Raw genomic sequence first — 18251 nt, forward strand, 5'->3', positions numbered from 1 at the left:
CCTATCACTGCAGCTCTGGTTCATAAAGCAATCACTTAATACAGCCATCATTTTTGTCATATGTAATCACATTTCAAGAGTTTCACAGTAATATTATAGAGTTTAAAATACACCCACAAGTTCAATCTCATTATTACATATGTTCCTTTCTGATGTGATATTTTATTTTCATGTTTTCTTTTTTGTGGTGCAAACTGTTAACTATTACTCCTCCATTTTTCTGTTTTAAAGTAAACAAAAATGACACTTAAAACAATGCCTTGTAAAGTTATTATTCAACAGTAAAAGTCTGAATTTTTTACTTATGCAGTTCTATGGACTACTAAATAGTCCGCTACTCTTGCAAATACATTTTTCTGGAGTAAGATTACAGACCTATGTCTCAGGTTGGTATTATAAAAGCAGAATGTATGTAATGTGCAACATTTTGAGCATGGGATTAAATCTGAGATTAATCTAGATTTACATTTAAATTAATTTTAACATCAGCAGGAGTTCTGTGGTTATTTCTGGGTGCACAGGCAGGGGGGTAGATTGAGGCCAGCTGAGAGCGAACCACTGTGACTTTTACTTTAAGGTCAGGTTTTGTTGAGAATATCTAATTTAGTTATTGGCGTCAGCTATTTAACCTGCACTCCAGCCACTATGCTGGGGCTGGAGTGGATAAAACAGTCACCCCACGTAACTACGAGAGCAGCATAGGTTCCTTCAAGTTTTTAATACAGTGAAGGTTTTCAGTGTTTCTCTGGTCTGGTCTGCAAGTGCCTTTTGTAGCTGGTATGTGAACCAGGATTGAAGCAAGGCATGGTAAATGTTTTGCAGAGAAAGTGTTTCATGAAGCTTACATTTGTGCCTAGCAAAGAGCCCCAGGTGGTAGACAAGTTTCCATGCAGTTAATCTTGAGAAAGGTCCAAGAGCCATTTCCACTCAAGACTTACAGGTACAGCTGTAAGAACTTTCTGCAGTTCATGCTGAAGGAAAGATTACAGCGTGAATACCCCCTCGCTATCTCTACATATTTTGACTGTTTTTAATCACAGGCATTATGAGTAAGAGATATATAAATTGTACCAGGAATACAGGACTGATTGGGGGAAAAGATTTATCGTTCAGTTAGCCAAAAACTCAAATGGAAAATGTTTTGCAGGGATTTTTCAGGGAGTGATTCAGAGTCCAGCCTAATGGACTTTGATTTGTAAATCCAAATGGTGATCAATTAATTAGGCTTTAATTTGCAGCAGGGATCAGAATATCTTCATACATCTTTTCAAGCATCGGTCCAAGCCAATTAATGCCATATTCTACTGAAACCCTAGTACAAGGAACTGAGAACATAAAATGCAAAATATTTATTTATATTACAGGTATCTGGAAAGAAAAAGACTAATAATATGAATCCTCCATACAGATTGGGAGAGAGATTACACATGTAAGAGTTTTTTAGATCCACAAACACATTAGGAAATTTACTCCCTTGCCAGTGAATGTTCATGCCACCTACCTTGAATTATGATCACTGAATTTATTAATTATCTTTCTGTCCATTTTGGCAGTGATACAGTTTAAGAAGAGATCAGAGAAATTACAAACACACAGCAGCTGATGTAAGAAGTTGAAAAACAGTTGAATGAAGTAGATATTAGTGAAGCAGTGGAAGGAATTGAGAAAAATGGCTTAACTATATTGTAAGAAGTGTTTGATTTTACTTATTTACATTATTTCAAATGATTTAATGTATTTGATTCTTCCACACTCTCACACTAAATATGTAACTACTTAATAATTAAGTTACCACTTCTTATATTAATTTTTTAGTTTATCCAGTGTCTCCAACAATTTTTCAATTTATTCCGCTCGGTAAGTTTTGGGGTTTTTTGTTTTGCTTATCTCTACTTCTTCCCACTCTGTTTACAGTCTTCTAAAATTGGCTTTGGTTTTGAATATATTTAAGTGCTCTTTTAGTTTATATGAATGATTTCAACTCATTTTGACACACTATTGATAACACTTAAATTTATTGTAGCTATACTTTAATTCCTCTCTTCATTGTTTGTTAACACAATAAAACAGTGTTTGACAGAGAAGAATATGATTTAATTTACATTTACTGCTGCTGTCTTCCTAATAACCACACTATTAAGGTCCCACTTACTGTTTAACTACTTAACCTCATTTCAAGAAATGTCATGGTCCAAAGGGTGGTATTTCTAATAAAGTGAAGTTTTTCTGTATACCTTATATGCAGGTTGTGTCTAATATAAGACTGTATCAAACAGTTCAAAGTGTAAATCAAACATAATTTGTTGTTCTCATACTAGACTAAACATTTTTGAAAAGTGAGACATTAAAATGGTAAAAAAAAAACAAGTGACCATTTAAAATTTTAAAAATAAATTTCAGAAATGCTGATTTTAAAAGCAATCACACTTACATTACACTATTACGACAAGGAAAAAGAGTAGCATATTCCTTGGCTGGGCACTCATCATATTCCCTCTTTCTTGTGAAAAGGATGGCAGTTTGTCAAAACCTCTGGAATCAACACTATGAAATGTGGAAATATTTCTTCTCTCCACACTGAAGAGCAGTGGAATCTCAACTAAATAGCAGGAGATTGCACACAGTCCAGGCTGGGGAATGAACTATCTTTAAAAATGCATTCGTGGCAAGAACAGGGCTGCTTTCTTCTGCATCAGGCCCTTAATCTTTTCTTTGGTTGAGGCAAGTAGAATCAGGATCAGCTGATTAATTCCTGCTACACCAATTAATTTAATATCTCCCAGGCTTTCTAAAGAACAATTTGCTTTGTCCTCCCTCCTCTCAGTTTAGCCTGAGGTCTGTGGGGTTTATTTTGTTCGAAATCACACTGTGGATCTGAGCAATTGCCTGCATTATTGATAGGTTTATTTCTGTCAAGTCAAACTGAAGAGACTTCTGATAAAAGCCAATGTTTTCTGACTCCCTCATGGTATTAAGGATACACGAGGCAGCCTGAGAATAGGACAGTGTGAGAGTTTTACCATGAGGAAGGTAAGATTAGTTGTCTCAACATCCTGTTCAACACAGACACAGGCTAGAAATTTAACTCCTCCAAGGGAATTAAAAATCTGAAGTCTTTAAAGACTCTGTCGCCTCCACTCCTGTATGTCAGAAGGCTGAAGAGTGATTTCACACCTGAGCTGAGACCTAAGGAACATCCATCTTAACTACTATCATGGGTTTAGTTATTTACAAGAGCTCAATAGACTATACTGGAACCAACTAAAATGCTGGCTGTAGGAATGAAAGTTGATGCTTACTGCTTAAATTGATCCACGGACATATTGCTTATTATGTGCAGATCAACCACAATTCTAAATAGTAAATACGTAGCACATTGAGCTGATGTATGACCATGCTACGTCTTCCTTTCATATATCAGTACAGATATAACTGATCCTTTATTACAGACTTTTTCCTAAATTACATCTAACTGCCAGATACCAAGTATGCTGGATGTACAAGCACCAGAATATCATCGAATTCTTACAGAATTAGTCACAAGAGGAGAACAAAATACTACTTATTTTCTAAAAGGTACTGATGTACACTGGAATTTAAAAATTTACTAAACTTCACTGCACTGTTTCTTCTTTCAGAGTAAATGGACCGTTACGATTCATTCTTGATGTCACTGTTGAATCAGCCAAAAAAATCTGAATCACATCTAGGTCATGGACTCAAACTGCTCACCAAATAGACTATATCAGTGGAAGTCCATTTGGACCCAAGTCATTAAGGACATGGAAAACATTTCCTGTATATATTCACTGCACATAAAAACTATCACAGTTACACAATTAATCAGATACTTTGGAGATGATCATATTGTAAAGCACAGATTAAGGAAAAAGTAGAAAGTGGTTAACTTCACCCATTTCAGTCCTAATAATATTAACTAGAATAACAGTTAGGAAAGATTATGGTTTTTAAATTGGTTTATATGTTAAGAATTAGGAAAGAAAAACTTTGACCAAAAAGTTTTAAAAAAAATAAACATAACTGAAGACAAGCTTTGTAAAAATGATATACCTTCATATTAAAATGCTATTTAAACTTTCCTCTACCAGTTACTATTGTCAAAATATACAGCAGTAGTTAATAAGACAAGACTAGACTTAACTATTGACTTTCATAATAAAACATGAAGATAAAAATGAGGCTTGGTGTAATTTATAAGAGAGAAAATGATGTACTAAAAGCAAGACACTAAATCAATTTTAAACACCAAACACAATTTATGTCTGACTTTAAAACTCATCCTCAAAACATTAATCTAGACAAAGGCCAGAAACTGAATGAGGCATAATTTGTGAAACTGATACCTTTCATCACAACCTCTAGCTGAAAAGGTCATTAGATATATTATATCTAAGTGAGCAGCTTATCCCTGCTTCATTACTGATAATTAAGGCAAGTAATATTTTCTTGACAGTAATGTGTCCAGTAAGAGATATCGTCTAGTTTGCATAAACCAGACATTAATTACCAGAGTAGTATCAGAGATAAAAAAAATTAAGTACCTGTGTAACATCATTTCATTATTTTTTCTTCATTTCCTTAAAGAATTAGCAGGCTCAGAAACATAATGAGCATATTAAGAAATCCATTTTCAAGCATTTATTAAAATCCTTATTACACATTACACAAATATATTTTTGTACATACATAAACAGAAATGAAGGCACCTTGAAATACACACATTATTAGATATTTTGTCATCTTGCTTCACTAGAGCAACATTTATTGGTGAAGTACAGTGATCAAATAATAGATTCATATTTGGACTTAATTTCAAATGTTAAGGCTTTCATTAGGATGAAATCACAAATGGCTCCAAGACTTCTGATCTGCAACTTCAACTCATGTACAGGCTGTTTCACCTTATTTGCACAAATGGTAGTTTTGCTGTTTTACAGAATAGCATATGTATCAAGTATCCCTGTGAGGATGACAAATGTGTTACCTAGCTCATAATCCGTTTAACAGTTTTCATTTCTTAGTATAAACGCCTCTCAATGTTTTTAAAAGCTATGTTGCACAGTGTTTGGCAAAGAGAAGAAAGAAAGATTAATTACCTGTAATGGTTTATTCACCAAGGTGTGTTATCTATCATACTTCACTCTATGATAACCTAGACAAACGTTATCTAGAGAGATTTTACCCTTAGTCACAACATATAAATGCTGTTGTCACTGCATGCAATCCTTTTAATTTATCTCAACTTCAGAATCCCTGAAAATGTGAATGTATATTTGACAATAAAACCCAAGAAACAGTGTAAGGAGCTTCTTTTTCTCCTTTGAATTCCTGTCCCCATGAACATTTGCATTATGGCGGCTTTAAGCAGTATTTCTTACAAAGCATCATTAATTTAGAGGAGTGTCCAAGAGTCCTTTGTTGGACAGGAATTGGCTTCATTGTTACCATAAAGCTTGCTCCCTACCAGACAGAAAGATGCTATGTGGTGGTCTCAAAAGAAGATCCCCTGGACTTTCTAGGGAAAAAATATCCAGTGATCAAAGCTAAGGTAGAAAGAAGATGGATGGGAAGAAAGAGGAGGAAGACTGTCACAGATCTCTGAGGCAATGAAAAAAGCTGCCACTAAAAGAAAGCAGGTTAATCTGGAAGATAATTACAGAAAAAGCTGTCTCTGTGTCTCAGCTATGCAGTATATAAGAAGTACGGAAAGGAGAGAGAGAGATATATATCCCTTCCTATGAAAGTGTACACAGTATTTGGAGGAGGCAGGGCTCACACATGCATTTCTGAATTTTGCTACAGACAAACACTCCATGGTGTATCAACTGTCAGCCCATATAGCACACAATCAAAAACAGTCAGAGGAGCGCTTTTACTGATGTTATTTGTGCACATTATTCTGAAACAGTATATACATTAAGGAAGTTGACTGACAATGTGTTATCATCATGATAATTTGTCAAATACAGACCTTAAAAACTGGAAAGTTAATTGAAAGATATGTTTTGTGATAACCACCTAATGATAAATCAGCATGAAAGCTAAATTAAGGCAAAGTGGGTGAGTACCTGGAGGAGGCAATGAAGAAATCTTTCAGTAGTAATTGACACTATTCAAATTCATTACATCTGATCTAGTCTATTTTTGAAATCTGCAATGTGCAAAATGACCATTTCATCACGGGCATCAGAGGTCAAAATCATTACTAGGGTTAAAGGAAATGTAAGGAAAGTGACGGTAAGATAATGACCGTGCCGGTGTATGCTATCCCCCTTACTACTGAGGTGAGTGGAAGACCATCTTCAGCTGCAATGAATATTTCTTCCTCCTTTCCAAGGGCAAAGACCAAACACTAGTAGTGAGCTTGTGAGATAAAGTTCTGCAAACTGGCTTGGAATTTGTGATAATACGTGGAGTTGCAACTCCATGTTTCAGCTCTGCATTTACATGAGACCACATGACATAACATAACATGAACGTGTAGAGAGCCATAAATCTCAGTCTCTATGAGTACAGTCTCTCACATGGTACAGATTCTGAGTACAGGCTAATTAAATGTCCAACAGAAAAGTAACCAAAATGATTACATTTAAAGAGAAAATCCACTTAAACTGGAAAATATTGTCACTTCAACCTCAAACAAAGCTATCAGTGCTCTAATCGAAAACTGGCTATATTCACCTATGCAATCCTGCTGGACTTGCATGAGACAGCAGTAGCCAAAATGGCATTTTCCATGGCAGGTGGCCAGGGTATTTCTGCCTTTTCTTTTGGATCAATACCTAGTAATGGCCTGGTTACCTGTAAGCTAGATTATGTAAGGCATTAAACACGACAGGGACTGGCCATCTAACAGCGTCAACTGAAACACCACCACTCTCACCGTTACTTGCTAAGGCAAGTGTACCATGCAGCTTCAGTCTACTTTAACTAGGTAACGAGCCCAGGACTGGTCCATGGCTATACAGCTCTAATGATGCTGACTCTTGCCCATCACTGTCTATTCCTTCAGGTCTTGAAGAGTGGCTGGAGTCAGTAGAAAGACAAAGCTGACAAATCTTAGGGCTTAGTACATAAAGGTAAATCAGTTTTGCATTTTTAGAAGCTGATTTTACCAGAAAGCAACCTGACTGTAACTGCTACCAACTTATGAACAACCTGGTGAAATAAATAGGTATTTCTATAACCCTCATGCCGTAAGACTGCTTGACTGTTTTGTACCTTTTTTTTAATTACAGTAAAACTTTGATCTATCTCTTCTTATTAAAATTTACCTCTAATATTTTGATAAAACCCAAAAGAACTCTAACATCTCAAAGACTGAAAATCAAAATAGAAGCGATCGTAAATGTTAATATGCTATTTTAGCATCTCCAGTGATGGAAAATGTCCTCATTCTAGAAAGAATTTTTCTTGGGTAAAACAAGTGACAGCAATCATTGGCACCTGGCAGATATAACCAACTGATGTTACTTTTACTCTAAATATCCTGAATTCAGACCTGAAGAAGTTGTTGATTAGCCTCCAAAAGCTTTCTAAATTAGAACTATTATTCTTTAACATGAGAATAGTCCTGCTGAGTTAGTGACATGTAAAACATTGCTCATTGTTGTCAGTATTTGTAGGATTACAGAATATCAAGTATAATACTACATATGGCTATTTCTTTATAAATAATAGCAGTATTTCAGTAATGAATTATTCATATGTGGTATAATATTGACAAAAATAACTTGCATGTATATCCTGAAACATTTGCTGTTTTCGGTGCTGTTACAAATAATGACTTCATATATCTGGTTTTACTCTGTATTCTGATTATAAATGATCTGAGTAAAAACAAAACAATCTTTTGTGCCACATTTATAGAATCAGTATGCTTTAATGGATAATCACATATAAAATAATTTATTAACATCTCCTACATGCCACATATGAACTTGTTTTCTTAACAGTTATTTCCCATTTTGCAATAGATAAATTTCATAGAATGAACTTTGAAACTTTGAATTTATAGATTCTGGCTGTAATTTGATATTTGCAGGATCAGTATGTTTGGTGTTTGATAGAACAGTGAAACTGGGGCCCAAATTACTAAACTGAAATAAATAATTCAAATTAGAAACAAAACTACTTCTTAAATCTTTTTAAAAAGATAGCAAACTACAAAACCATAGTCTAGGTTTTCTGTTCCATTGAATTGAACATACGCTTATTCGTGATATCATAGCACATTTCTTTTAAAAGTTTTATTTTCATTTTTGTACTTTCCTTAAGGCAAGGAAATTTTTTTTGCAGGCAATACAGTTGTATGTATTAATTCAAATTTTACTACATATTTTCATGTAGGAGAAAAGAAAAGTTGAGAACAAAAGCCACATAAGGACAGGAGAAAAGGTATAGAAAAAATGGGAACTGGGAATGAAAGACAAATGATTTCAAAGGTGATAAGGAAAATTGTCTAAGAGGAAAATGGAGAGCCTAAAGGGAAGAAGGAGAATGAGAAAAAAAAAAAAACACAAACCCATACCTTTTCCCTCTGCAATATCACAATAAATTTTACAGCACTTTTTCCCGCTTTCTTAAAAAGGAGCTGAGAGTGTGTTACATATATATATATGTATATATGTGTGTGTGTGTGTATATATGTAACACACGTGTTATAAGTGTATAGTTGATTTAACACACTCTTTTCCCAGTTTTTGAACAGCTCATGAAAGCCATCATTCAAAATTTCTCAACAATTTCTTCAGTAAGTGCTTCTTCAGAACATGGGTAGAGAATACATAGATTAACAACCACCCATGAAAGCAGAAGCACGATGTGAAGCCATCTCCATATTTTTTTCAATTTATAACTTTGTACCTCTGCAATAAGAGGATGCGGGCCTTAGGTACATTTTAGAAACGTATTTTTGTATGAATTTCATTGTGATTACCGATTAACCTATGCTAAGTAAATTTTATAACTGGCATTAAGATAACAATACAAACATAAGTCATTTTAATTTAAATATCAAGTCCATCACAAACTTTTAATCGTAAACTGACTCTGGAAAAGTTCTGAATCTGGAGTGCTTAATGAAATTAAACTTTTTTCTATAGTTTATACAGATTGTTCACTTTTTATCCTGATAATTTGCTTAATGTGATCATTTCACATCATTCTAGCAGTTCCAGTAACTTGTTCATTTTATTAATATTTTACTGTTCTTACTTTCAATCTATTTTTTTGATTTGGCATACAGTTACCATGATATGTTAAATTTCTAAGCGTATTAGTAATAGATAATATTTTTTCAAATAAGAAATGTAATTTCAGAAACCTTGAGAATTTCAGTGTATATCAAAGGTGTAAACTTATGCTGACGACTCCTCCTAATAAGTCTTTGCTTTTCACAGCTTGCCTCAGTTTAAAAGGCAGAAATTAGCATTCAGTGCTTAAAATGCTACCACTACCTTCAGATTTTTCAAATCTGAATTCAGAAAGGGCAAAATTCAAATTTAATTTATTACCAAACTGGGAAAAGAGCTCACAAATCCAGCCACTGTTTTAAGTTATAAAACTAAACCTGCAGTTGCATAAATACTTAGATGTTAAATTTGACTGGAAAATAGATTCAACTATTCTGGATGACTGTACAAAGAATGACAAGAGATAGAATACTTTTAAAAACAAAATCTAATTCCAAGTAAGACACTATTTTTTTCCCTCTCTTGTTCACTGAAAACATTAAGCTTAAGGTATGTTTTGAACACTGGGGAAAGATTTACAGACTCCTTGAGGATGTTTATAGTGGGTTTCTTCTAATAGTACGAGCGTGAATGTGTACTCCTCATGTTTCCACACTTTCCCCTGTGACAGATACGAAGTGGTAAAGGGACCACTACAAACCAGACAGCTTTTCAGCAGTTTTAGGGCATGTACTTGAAAACTGCATTTTTATTTTAGGTTTTGACAAATGGAAAAATCATGTTTAAAATTCTGACATCAAAACCGGCAATTTCATGCTTCATCTATGCCACATCCCTTTAGATGTAAATACACATGAAACTAAACACCATTTAAAAATTTTCCCCCTAAGTTCAGTACTAGGGATTTTCTCATATTAATTATCTAGGGAAAAAAATCTAGGCAAAACTTGCGATAACTCTAAACATGAAGGACTTTGGACTTACATTCTACTTGAATACTATTCATTACATACTTGCACTTTTGGCATCTATATTACCTTATTATATATTTCCCTTTACGCGTAGGAAATTGTAACAAAAGTTAGCAATATTACATTAAAACACTGAAGCAGCTAAACTTTTGCTTAATTTAAAACAGTGACTGATACAAACCTGGAATATTAATATTAATACTTGTACATCCTGACAAGGAATCCGTCTGACCTGTGAAACTAATTTCCTTGGTGCAGCATTTAAAAATGAAGCTACACCTTTTGGCCTCTCTGGACCAAAGAATTTATGTGAAACAAGAAAAGCCAAACTATTCCTAAGTAATATAAAATTTACTATATTCCAGCATCTTGAACAGTGTCTGAAACTGGTTCCAACACTGCTCTAAAAAAAGGAAAATTATTTTTAACTACAGTAGCAAGTACAGCCTATAAAAATGCTTCAAATAAATAAAATTTGGTGATCTGACTGGATGAAGATGCACACAGGCTGAAGCTGCTTACAAGATGATAAAGCAACTACTTTAAACTCTTCAAATTTTGCATTTCAATACCAGGTTACAAAAAGTTCTATCTAACACCATTTTTACTCATGCCTATATGACCAGAATCTTATTTTAAGGAAGTTAATAATCACCATCATTTATAGAAGAAAATTCAAAGAAAAAAAATCAAGACAAAATCTAACCCAAATCTCTGATACTTTTGAGATCAATATGAAGAATCCAACTTCATACACGGATATGATTATCTTAGGTAGCAAATTTGCTTTATCTTAGAAAACTACTAAAAAAAATTGGATTATTTATGTGGTAGTTTATTCCTGGCCTATTCTTTGGATAGACATTTCTAGATGGAAGAATTTCTGTTACTTTTGTTGTTTACTTCCTAAACTGCAGACAAAAAAGTAGGGAAGGAATCAACACAGAATCAACACAGAAATCTGGGAATTTTTTGTTCACTCAATGTGTAATTGAAAAATGGCAATTTTTATAAATGCAATCTCAAAACTCAGCGAGTTTAGTATGAGGATTAGTGCCTACATTTCTTATTTTGGGAAAATGTTAAAAAAGACCACTTGTTTAATGTAAAATCATGGCTACTACATAAGCTTAGTCAACCACTTTTCTACAACATTCTGTAAGGCTGTTTAATACCTTAATGCTCATGTGGAACAGCTGCACTGACACAATGGGCTGCAGAGGTTTTTACTGTCCTAATAATCCACATATTAAAGAGTCCCTAAATACTCATTGATGCGACAGACCATAACAACTCCCATGGAGCTGTTACAGTTTATCAGGTCAGTGATCTGCATACTGAGGATTCCCCAAGTACTCATTGACAGGTAGCATCTCATATACACTTGCACTAAAATAATAATTGCTTCAAAGGAACTGTTAAATCCCAGTTGCAAGAACAAATTAATTTAAAACCACTGAGACAGCACTTCATTTTTTCTAAAGATCTGACAAATCTAGACAAATTTACTAGACAAACCAAGATATCTGAGCAGAACAACTGTTCTCAAATATTATGGCTGTATGGCATTGGGGTTAAAAATACTACCCACCTTGTCTTCAGTGAATTACAATCACTACCTTTCTGCTAGGCAAGGGTGATCCAAAACCTGTCCTTGACACTGTTAGAAAAGAATGAATAAAAAACCTGGTATATAGTTAATCATGTTAACTGAAGCCTTGAATTGGTTGTTCCCTATGTCCTCACTTTCTTCCTCTGTGTAGTGTTTTCTTCTGCCCTCACCTCTTAACTATAAACCATTGAAGCCCATATTTTTTTCCTTTCTTTTTAATTCCATACCTCAACAAGTGTTTAGCCTTGTCATCTCAGATCCCTTTAATTTCTTACTCTATTATTTCCTCTTACTACATTTATGCTCTACAGATTAGAGTAAAAACTCATACAGAGTATAGAAACCTTTGCATCCAAAAGAACCTGTAGTGATTTATCTGCTCCCACCCACTGCATCATGGAATGACACAACTGATTCATACTCTAGGCAGCTTTCTGGCTTCATCTGAGTTACAGACAAAGCTGAGCATGGAAGCATCCACGCAGACTACCGAAGAGAGTGAATGACTACATGGAAACTGCCTACTGTCAAAACACAATTCCTCTAAAGGCAGAAATCTAGAAGAAAAGGCTAATTCACAATGTTAAATTAGAATACCTTAGAGTCTATGCCCATGATGAACTGCTGACGAATGCTATCCTCTGCCATTTGGTATAGGCAGCGGTGATATACATATCACCGGAATTCTTCAGGGCTAAATCTGATGTTCGTACTAGTTCTTATATCGTTTGCTCCACAGGGCTCTGAAATCATACACTTCATTATGTATTATTTATAGTCCAATCAAGAAGCAAATCAACTACATTGCTTGTCTATGTCACTTGCTTTTTATGACTCATTTATGTTATGGCTACCAGGACACATAGATCTAGCTGACATTGGTTGTTCTGTGTTTGTGAAAACATCCTTCATGAAAACTGTACTTCTAAATTGGATGAGACCTCAATCAAACTTACATTAACAGTCCGGGTAGTCGCAGTGTTCTTGCACAGAACTCAGCAGCTGAAAGCTGATAGTCAAACCAAGGAATCAAAACAAGAAGTGGAAGAAGTATCAAAAACTCCTCAACAGATCCGTAATACTAGCTATGATAATGGATACAAGGAGATTTAATTAAAGAGATGATAGCTCATAACAGTGTAACACTAGCACTCAGATCGTGACAGTTCATTTCTCAGAAGTTAAATAGCATCATAAAAATTAAGAAGAAAGCAATACTTCTTCCCTTAGAATACTCCTAATAGGTAACTTTTCTCCTCAGTTCATATATTTTATGCTTCCCTTGTCAAGACCTGAATTATTTCTCTGCAGTCTTTTTCTTTATCGTCTTGATAAATCCAGGCATATTCTAAAGATTATTGCAAAGATTATTTTCCTAGCCCAGTGCTTTGGCAGAGGAACACCAACCTCCCTCTATTATCCCATTTTTTACTACCGAAGCAAACACAAACCACATCTCTTAATTTTCAACGTCCTTGCAATTTAATGTCATTTTATATATCACCTCTTAAACAGCAGCATACTTACTCTCTATTTATGAAATCTACTTCTTGCTTTCACTCCTTAGGTTTGGAATGCTCTGCATATGAAAATTCACAAAATTGTCTCATTATACTCCTTCAACAATTCCTCAAAAATTTCCTCTTCTGTGAAAACCTCTTCTCTCGTAGAACTTGCATGTTGAACTAATTGAAGACTTAGGCTATGTTGATGAAATCCTAACACAGCAAGTTACTGACTTTTGCCTCTGCTTAAGAAGATAAAGACTGGCACTGTTAGCCTGAACAGCTCTCCCAGGCTCATCCTAATAGAGTTGTAAAACACTATTCTTGCTACAGTCAAAGGATTGGAGATAGGGTCAGGGTGTGTGTGTGTATGTGTACATGTACCTCTCTCCACAGTACAGGGCTTGGTAAAGATGAAGGCAGCAACCGTATAGAGAAAAAAGACTGAAGGTTCCTGAAGGGCTGCTGGAGAAGGAGGCAGTCTAAGGAAAATGGCATTTTACAAGAGAGGGAGAGAGAGAAACCAGGAGAGTTAGACCAGGAGCAAGCTTTTCTCCAGCTAAGATACAGGACCATGGAGACTCCTTTAGCCTTAATCACTAGTCCAGAACAACAGGGACTGAGATCTAAGTTTTGATGACAGACCACAAATGAACCCGGTTCACTCAACAAAGCAACACACCACCCTTCCAACTGTTGAGAAGGAACTTCCTTGCAAGGGTGGAAGAGGTGTACTTTAACGGTGAGATCTAATAATCATCTGTGCTGTTGTGTGGAACCTGGCATGGTTAGGATACTAAAAACCTTGGGGTTCTGCAAGAAAGATGGGAGAAATGGGAACAGAGATCTGGCAAACGGATGTTTTGCTTGTGACCTCTATTCAGCCAAGTGGTACATAGCCCTTAACGCATTTGATGAAATGTCCCAGTCCAGGACTAGCAGACTATAGCATTCAATAGACCACCACTTAACTGTCAGTGTCCCAGTCCAAAGGTCAACTGCTTCACATTAAATAGAAATACATCGTGTATACGTGGGGATGATACCTATCACTGTCTGAATGACACAGCTTCAGAAACAGGAATAATTGCTTCTAGAATGAGAAGTGTCTGAAGAGTGTATCAATTGTAGTCAGGTTTGCACACCGTCTACTTGTCATTTAGAAGACACTGCAGAAGTATATTGCCTTGTGTGTTTTGATAGAATGATGATAGAATGAAAACCCAGTCCCTTAACTGCCCACCACCCAAACTGAAATCTATCTTGGTGAAGGTATGGTCTTATGACTATTTTGTCCATACTCGCCCTAATAAATTTGAAACCTAAACATCAGGGAGCAGATACCTTGATTGTTTACCCTTAGGTCTAGACTCTACTGCTCAATCCAAGTTGCAGCGTGACAGGCAGTATCTTGATTGTTCCTTGTCATCTACGTAGTGAAAAGGAGGCATGCTAATTCAAATGAGCAATTAACAATTGCCAGTACCTTTTTAAAAGCTTTTGGAACTATGATGAGTCCAATGTCAATAGTCTTGAGTCTCTATAAAATGAATGCATCTCTAATGACACATTACAAGCAAATAGAAGCAGATGTCCTGAGTATCAAAAGACAGCAAAAATCCTCTTTACAAATAAGGATATAGATACTAGAATCATCATCCTGGACCTGAATTTGCAAATGAAGCGTAAGTTTAGGGTAGGCCACCATAGTTCTTTCTGTTGTGCACAGAGAAACCCTTACAGTAAGAATCCTTGATTCCTAGGTGCTTCATGACTCCAACCGACAGTGGGTTTGTCATCTTTTGAAGCAGATTTATCTAACCAGGTCCCTAAATATTACAGGACATGGAGACTGTGCAGCAGCAGAAAGACAAAATGAACTGAATAAGCAATGGTGACAGTGTCCATAACTCACCTGTCTGATATAATCTGCAATGAGATTTGATGGTACTAAGTAGACCTTTCTCCAAAAAAACTGCCAAGGCAGCAGAAGACTGAAGGTGAAAAAATCCAAAAAAGGGAAATGGTTCATAGATTTCTGCTGAGAGGAGGAAAGGCAGTGTGATGAAACACCTGAATCAGTAGCCCTGTATCAATAAAACTGGTTGGATTTATATGTTTTTCTGTTTTTTGTGATTGAAGCCAGTCTTTGAATATTAATAAGGAACAGGCTTCAGTCTGTGAAAAAAGTTTTTTTCTGTCTTTGTCTTCATGGGCTCTGGGAAGAATCAAAGAAAGACATCTATGGATAAGCCTAGAATTTTTAATGTTATGTAGAACTTTCATCAATTGTGGAGCTGAATGAAACAATTCATCAAAAAGTAGTTTTGCAACCAGAGATTGCATTTCTCTTGGCAAATCAACACTATTAAGTCACAAGGACTCTATGTTGCTAAGGAGTTCAGAAAACAGTCAGTGGCAGTGCCCACAGCATTTGAAGCAGCTTGATTTGAAGTTCTGGATGTCAGTTGATCTTCCATCCCAGAGGACGGAGAATCCTCCTTTGAATCTCTAGGACATAAGACTGACTATCTGGCTTTCTTTTGTTAACGAGTTCATATTCATAGCAAGCCAAGAGAGTTTGGTGCTAATCAAGTATAGCAGTAAAGAAGTTAAGGCATTAACCCAGCTGCTAAAGGCATTCCACTATCTGGGGTCTTCGTCTGAAGAGCAAGATTACTTGGATTTTCCTATCATGATTCTTAAAACAAAGACAAGGAAGGTGGGCAGATGAAGAGGAATACAGGATGAATAGGAACATCTGCCAAAAAACAGTGACCACAGCTCAAAGATATAAACTACATAGCATTATATAAAGGATATACATCACAACTGCTGTCTATGTGGCCAGATTTATCACTTTACATCTAGTTCTATTTATTTTGTTTTTAGAACGTTCGCAATTGTATATAAAGCACATCCTGACATTAAAATTTATAGTATAAGTGTTGCTAATTAAATGTTTTCCAATAGCTTTCTCGATGTATGGTAGTATTGCAAATTCAGTAGAAAATGTTGGAAAGTAGTTAAGACATTGTTTTTAAAAATGAATGGCTTCCCAAAATTAGATTTGAAACACAAACATGGCAACATATCACGATATCACAATGTATTGACAGACTGCTCTGATGGAAAAATCACTATTAAATTTCAAGAGGGGATGCTATAATTTTTTTGGTGTTTTTCTGTTGTTCTATTAGATGCAACACCTTTTTTTTGCACGCTCTCTTCTGCTAGCTCTTATACTTTTTTTTAAGACTTCTGTGTAAGTCAGTCATTCTGAGGAACACTCCTGTAATTAGTATTGTTTGCTCTGCCATAGATCATACCTGATGAAACCCAAAATTGATTCAAAGTCCCATATGTTCTCTCAGTCACATGCCTTAACTTTATTTGGAACTGACTGCACAGTCTTATCTCATATGCATTTAGGATATACTATTAATATTTTAAGCAAATAACCTGAACAATGATCATGTCTTTCTTAAACTAGTATGTAAACCCTTTGAGAATTCAACAAATTGCTTGCCTCAAAAAAGATGTTTTTCTCTCTAGATATATTCATGTCCTTTCTTTCATACTATAAAAAAATACTATGTTTGACACATTGTGACCATTTACTGTTAAGCCTACTTGGGCACTTGCTCTTATGAAAAAACTGAAAAAGAGTTATCAGCTGAATTCCTGGAGTCAACTTTAGCCAAGCCAAAGTATCCTTGGTTTTAAGCGTAATTGTAATCCAATCCCTTAAGATTCATCCTACTCTCTGAAAGGGCAAACGATGCCTTTGCTATTATTTTACTTTCAGACTATCTGATTTTTTCTAAGTAATGGGTATGAGTTTTATAGACATATCTACCGGATGCTCATGCAGCTTTCTATTGATTTCATTTGCACAAACACATACAGGGTCTGCTCAGTTTCACAGATCAGCAGCCTCTGCAGTGCAGTTTTGTGTAAACAGCTCTCATTGCTTGCAAAAAAAAAACCCAAAATGAGTTTTTTGTACATTTTTACATAAGGTCTTTAGTGAATGAAAGTTTAAGTTGACACTTTCTTAACACCTGTCATATCTCAGGAATTGCAATTATGTGTGGTTGTCCTGGTTTCAGTTGGGATAACAGTTAAAATTCTTCCTAGTAGCTGGTATAGTGCTGTGTATTTTTCAAAGGATCGATAATATGTGAAGTTTTATCAACACGACAGAGAGAAGAAGTTGTTTAAAATCTATTCTACTTTCAGTCTCTGAAAGCAATAATTTAATTTCAAGTGGATTTTAGAATTATGCTTCTGTAATACAAAGGCATTGTTATGAATCACCACAGTGTGTGTAGATATGGAAATTGATGGGGAAGCCTTCCTTGAATTACAGACTAGATTTGCATCAACTTTATCTGCTGTTTATGACGTTTTAACATCTTGAAGAATTCTTACCAGTAGCTTCATTGCTATCACAACTGCTGTAGTTACTTAGGATGCAGGAATACCCATAGGACCTAGCAATCCCAAATCCATTAAAGTACTGTCAGAGCCTGATTATTATAAATAAGTTTACTATTCAACTTTCCACTTTGTAAGAAAATATATATTTAAGTATATACAAAAAATGTTCAGGTAATATTTAATTTGAACTTGGGAAAGTTTCATATGTTTGTCTTAAAAGAAACAATCTCATCTTAATTGAAGTGACCACCTCCACAGAGGAATCTGTGATTCCTGCTGTTTGTTGCATCTTGATACTTTAGAAGGCTACCATAATAGTTATCTATTTCATAAATGTATTTAGGTTGTAACTTTCCAGTGTAACTTGCATTCAATTTTTCAAAACAGGAAATGTTTCTTTTTCATATATAAAAACATTCATTGTATCCCAACAGTCTTGTCTGATATTGATTTAAAATGTTTCTTTTAACACTTTAACACTTAACACTAAAGGCACTTTTAAAGC

At 35.1% G+C, this 18251-nt stretch overlaps 1 protein-coding gene across 5 annotated transcripts in view; it reads right to left on the minus strand.

The window, feature by feature from the left end:
• The window catches only part of ELP4 (elongator acetyltransferase complex subunit 4), a 153207-nt gene that overhangs the window by 47867 nt on the left and 87089 nt on the right, over nt 1-18251 (minus strand). The window lies entirely within an intron of this gene.

This window comes from Calonectris borealis, chromosome 14, assembly GCF_964195595.1.
Source record: "Calonectris borealis chromosome 14, bCalBor7.hap1.2, whole genome shotgun sequence".
NCBI classification, from domain to species: domain Eukaryota; kingdom Metazoa; phylum Chordata; class Aves; order Procellariiformes; family Procellariidae; genus Calonectris; species Calonectris borealis.